General features: G+C 44.1%; 1 long non-coding RNA gene across 2 annotated transcripts in view; it reads right to left on the minus strand.

Moving 5' to 3' along the window:
• Positions 1-2,035: 2,035 nt before the first annotated feature.
• LOC135099683 (uncharacterized) overlaps positions 2,036-5,455 on the minus strand; it is a 29,561-nt gene continuing 26,141 nt past the window's right edge. Inside the window, exons 3-4 of one of the 2 annotated variants that reach the window (XR_010268283.1) lie at positions 4,427-4,509; positions 2,036-3,008 (exon numbers count right to left, since the gene is read on the minus strand). This is a non-coding gene — a long non-coding RNA (uncharacterized LOC135099683). Of the gene's footprint in view, positions 3,009-3,708; positions 4,510-5,455 lie in introns of those variants that run through there. The other variant, XR_010268282.1, reaches the window with a different exon arrangement.

Here is a 5,455-nt window from a genome sequence, read left to right on the forward strand (position 1 = left end):
TCCTAGTGGCGCCCGCTGGAAACGTAGGAACAAGCCTGCCGGGGCAGGATTGGGCCTTCGGCTAAAGTGCTTCCCCACGAGATGAATGTGAGGCAGGGAGTTGGACAAATATTCCATCCTCCCTTCTCAATGAACGTTCATAGAGTAATGGGGTTCCGCCAGGCTTCGGAGCCCAGAACAGCTTCACTGATCCGGAGTCCTTCTGCTCCTTCGAGTTTCTCTATCTCGTTGGGGTGGGGGCCGTCAGGGTGATTTGCCGAGTCGGTGGGTCAAACCCACTTACCCTCGACAGCGGTAGTCACTCTGGCGTTTCCGGGATGACGGCCCGCTGGTGGGGAGGTAGCGCTCTTCCTGCCCTCAAATACCAGCGGGTTCATGGCTTTGATAATGGGGTACACGGTGCGGATGCGGTACCAGTCCCCCCGGATCCAAGAGGCGTACATAGAGCCTCTGTGTTAATCCCTCGGACCTAGGGCGTCCTAGCAGAGCTCGTAGTCTGCGAATTGGTGTTTCGTGCTGCGGCGAGCCTAGTAGCTCAGGTAGCCAACCGCCCGGCTGAGGGTGGCGTCCTCAGAGCCGGAATCCTGTCGGGGGCGACTTCGGCAGGTAGGTTTCGCATCACCTGTGCCGTTGAAGACAGTAGGTGTGAGTAGTGCTGGCTTTAGCCCGCTACCCTGTCGTCCCCTCCAAAGGGGTTGTCCTGGCCGCCTGCTATCGGCTGCTTGGTCACCAAGCGCGGGTAAACGGCGGTCGGACAATTCATGACTCGATCAAGGTAGCCCGGGCTTCAATGGACGTGTTTTCCCTCCACTGTCATCTGTAGTATGGGATTTTCTTTTATCCGCAGAAAACACATGAACTGTTATGGTTTTGTTTTTCTGCCATTGACATCTAAATTAAGAAATTTGTTTTGTGTCATTGGAAATGCACATACTGTTCAAATTTAAGTTTAAGCACTGCATTGTATTTGTAATTATACTTCCATGTTTTATAAGATATCTTGCGCAAGAAGTCTACAGCAGCTCTCTAGTGTGACAAGATCTCTGGAAACAGTGAACGTTAACAGTAAGAGTATTCAAATCTTCCCTGACACATATGATGAGAAAAGGCACCGGGATTCGAGAATGTCAAATCTTGTTAACGACCCCAAAGCGCTAAATGATTCAATTGCTGTTTTTACTTTACATTGCTAGCAGCCACTAAACTAGTTCATACATTATGCAGAATATGTATACGTAGTTGCTCTAGGAAGATACGTCACACTATACAAACTTTCGAACAAAAATTACAATCAGAAGATGAACTCCACCTATCCCCAGTTGTTGGTGGTCACAGCGGAGCTCTTGATATAACGCAGCTAGTAAGTCGATGCATTCATTTCTTCAGACTCACCAATGTGCACCAATGTGTCTACTGATAGATTAATCTTCCATTGGCGATATCTATGAAACCCTAATTACATCTTTGGTGGATCAAGTGACCTGTGGGTGATGCCTCTCACATGATTCACTGACCTCCTTTCCCCTCTCCTAAACATTCTTTACATAAACACCTCTCCTCACACGTCTGACAATCACACACACACACACACACACACACACACACACAGACACTTAACTCCTAACACATCTGATACACGCACACACACACAAAGATAATGTATAAATGAAGCCTTTATAGAAATACATGGAGTTGATACGTACTATAATTAAACAGGAGTGAAAAGTAGCACATTATCGATGAAAAAAATTGATAACCAATACAGACATCATTCTCCATCCATCTTACTGTCGGCTGCCATTAAGTCATATGATTACATTCATCTATGTTCAGCATTATTCCTATCCTTGCTCTCAAAAAATAAAAATCAATAAATCAATAAATCAATAAATAAATAAATAAATAAAACACACAAAAAAAAGTACTATAAATGAAGAAGACACAGTTGTGACGGACACACAGGAACAGGCCAATGACAACAGATATAATTGCCAGTGTGTACGGAAAAAACATATTTATACATTTAAATATTTAGAAGACTTCGAATACCCACAAAAGATGAAACTGTTTACAACTTTACACCAAAATGAAATTATATTTTTTTTTCTTTTTTTTTCCATCGTAAAGTTAGAAGTCCTTCAGTAAAAACAAACAGTCACGGTGATGGGGAACTTGCTTCTGCCAGGATATCCACCAACAAAACCCTTGCTATTTATTTATTTATTGTTTTTTTCCTGTCCAGAACAAAATGGAACTTAAGGCAGTTATCTTCCTACATAGAATTCGAGGTCCTGAAAGCTCAGCAAGACATCGTTAGGGAGAAATTAAAATGCAGCGTACAATGAGGAAGCGTTCACTGGGGAAACACAGATTTTATTTCTCCAGAGTGTTGAATAAAACACATGACAAAAAAGGAGTAGCTAGTGGCTGGAGGCTGACCATTAAACCCAATATTCTGCGGAACTCATTTTTGTGCAGAATTACCTCGCCATTATGACACGCCAATCACTCTCCGTCGTGGCGGCCGCACACCTCAGGCATCTATTGACCCGGACCATCCTTCACGCTCACTTACTCACCCTTGTGTATTCCTGTCGGCACAGAGAGAGAGAGAGAGAGAGAGAGAGAGAGAGAGAGAGAGAGAGAGAGAGAGAGAGAGAGAGAGAGAGAATTACGTGTGCTGCTGTGAATGAGAAGCAAGGAAGCTGTGTCATTCCAGTGATGCATGGTTATCTTTCCTTTGTCTTTCGTGTATTCCTGCATTTCCTTTCTTTTCTTTCAGTCGAGACAAGCGCTTCACAACTCCCAGCACCATAATTCGATTAGCCTAAACCCTTCAGCGTCACAATGAACTCACCAGTACCGCCTCTCCTGCATCCTGTCGCTGGTCACTTGCACGCCGCCATGTGTCACATTCATATCGCGCTCAATTTCCCGCCACTCTTACCTCGCTACCCTAACGTAATTATCTTCCTTTTCCACGCTCACTTACTCGCCCTTGTGCATTCCTGTCGGCACAAGGATAGGCTGATGAGAGAGAGAGAGAGAGAGAGAGAGAGAGAGAGAGAGAGAGAGAGAGAGAGAGAGAGAGAGAGAGAGAGAGAGAGAGAGAGAGAGAGAGAGAGAGAGAGAGTGAGAGATGGGGGGAGGGAGTTGCACTTGAGAAGGCGTTAGTGCAGGATTTAAAGATTGTTTGTCTATTGATCAATATCAATATCAATGGGTTTGTGAATTATTTAAGCTCCAAGATCTCTCAAATGCAAATAATATTGTCCTATCAGAGAATCAGATGAATTCATAAGCATGCATTCACTCAGCCATCATGAAGATAATGGTACAAACTTTAATTGAAGAGGACATGCAATCCAGGAAATAACACATCAAGTTTGTGCTGTTATAAGAAAATGAAGCGTGAAGTGTTCCAGGAAGGGAACACTTCCAGCACCTTCTTGGAAGAATGACACACTACGACAGAACTCACTCAGATAAATGAGGGAGAAATATACGTCTACAAATCAAGACACCACCGGTTGGCCTACTGATTTACAGAAACCTAACTTACTACATGCCTATGTCACTTATACCATTTGTGTCAATATATATCTGTTAACTTTAATCTCTTTAAACGCTTATCCGCACAAGGTAAATGTTCACAAAAAAAAAAAAAAAAAGTCATTAAAAGACAAGGACGACGGAGGTCTGGGCTTATTTCACTTGATGGCTGATGATTTCCACTGAGCGAGATTTGACTGGTGCTCTTCTAGAGTGGAAAAAATTAAGAGTCGTTTATTGAGGTTTGGTTATTGGCATCATTATTATTATTTTTTTTTTACTGGTAACAGTTGTGGATTTCGTAGTGAATGCTACAAAGTACAGTAATGTGAATGATGTAGTCATATGTTATTGTTTTTGTATCATTTGTGAAAAATCGCGATTTTGTAGAACAAAAATTGTAACATCATTCCGCGGCTCAAAACAAATAATTCTATGCATTTTTTTTCCTACTTTCAAAAGAGAGGAGGTAGTAAACACCTGCCGAAACGATCATTACTCCCAGTGAGGTCTGAAGCACTGGATCAAGGGGTGCTGTGGTCCTATCAATAACCCAGCTGTGACCTCACTGAACGTTTCCCTTTGTGTCTCACAATACAAGGGGGCAGTCACATCACTTCTGGCCACCACCGTGCTTACAGAAGTGTTTAGTCCAGAAAGCTTAAGGGTGAGGGTACATATCGTCCTCATGAATCACGCCAGGAACTGCAAGCCTCCCTCCTGGCGGCTGTGGTCGAAGGGCCGCCACTAACCCAATGGATTTATAAGTGGCCAAACTAAACTGATTTCTAAGTTTGCCAGATCACCTCGAACAGTAATGTTGTTAGTGTTAAATGCTATGCAGAAATTTAAATCCACTGGGAATCGGACATACGTGGGTATTCGCAAACAGATTTCCTCAGACAACGGCACTGTCTCCAGGTCTTCGGGGCGCAGGTGAAGGCTCCTCGCTGTGTTCTGCAATTAAAGGAGCAGTGTTATGGACGGCACGGAGGCGACACTAACGGCTATCTTAAATTAAATGAGAGAAGTTTGCCGAAGTCCTTGGCTAAGAGAAAATGTCAGCCAAAGATATGAAGAGACATTTGCGGAATCAATTTCCGAAACTTTCCACCTCCTGAAATAGACTTCCTTGGAACGAGTCTAATTCTTGAAACGAAAGAGACATGAACGGCGCCGGATTTTTCCTACATCGGAGGTGGAAAATTTAAATACTAATCAAGTCATGAATTTCAAAGCCACGAGGGAGCGAGCGGCCTGGAAATGACAGCGTCTAGCGGAGCGCCCATCCTATTCTTGTACGCTTGGCTCCCTCTCCTACTGGGACTGATCTCAAATGCCACAGAGATGCTGAGTCGAGTTCACATAGTACTCTTCCTATTGATGCCGTTAAATCCTCGTTAAAGTGTCCCTACATAGAACCACACAAACGCCCTTGAAAACCCATAATAACTTCCACTAAAACCAATTCAAATCAACCAGAACATCGAAACCTTTAAGAATATCTACTACATAAGAGCCTCACGAACAAACGAAGCGATGCAGAACCAGTCTCAGTAACACACCAAGTCCCGGGGAAATCGAGGCATACATGAAGGCTTGCATGAAAAATGAAACACAGCTAGATGAGTGACTACCCACTGATTCAGGCCTCTTTAGCGTCACTGACAGTGAATCCAGCACCACATAAAGCCCCCTCAAAAGCTCTGCAGGCGTGCGTGGCCCTCCTGCGACGACGTATGCATGAGGCAAGGGGTATTAAGGCCGACGCGGGAGTGAAACTTCTTGTCGAGGGAGAAAATGGGAGGTTTGTGGGCTGACGGGAAGTAGCTGAAGATGAACAGGTGATGTGAATGTGGTGGTGAGTGTTGGTGGTGATATATTGTGATTGGTTATGTCTCTC

The sequence above is a fragment of the Scylla paramamosain genome, unplaced genomic scaffold (assembly GCF_035594125.1).
Source record: "Scylla paramamosain isolate STU-SP2022 unplaced genomic scaffold, ASM3559412v1 Contig183, whole genome shotgun sequence".
In the NCBI taxonomy this organism is placed as follows: domain Eukaryota; kingdom Metazoa; phylum Arthropoda; class Malacostraca; order Decapoda; family Portunidae; genus Scylla; species Scylla paramamosain.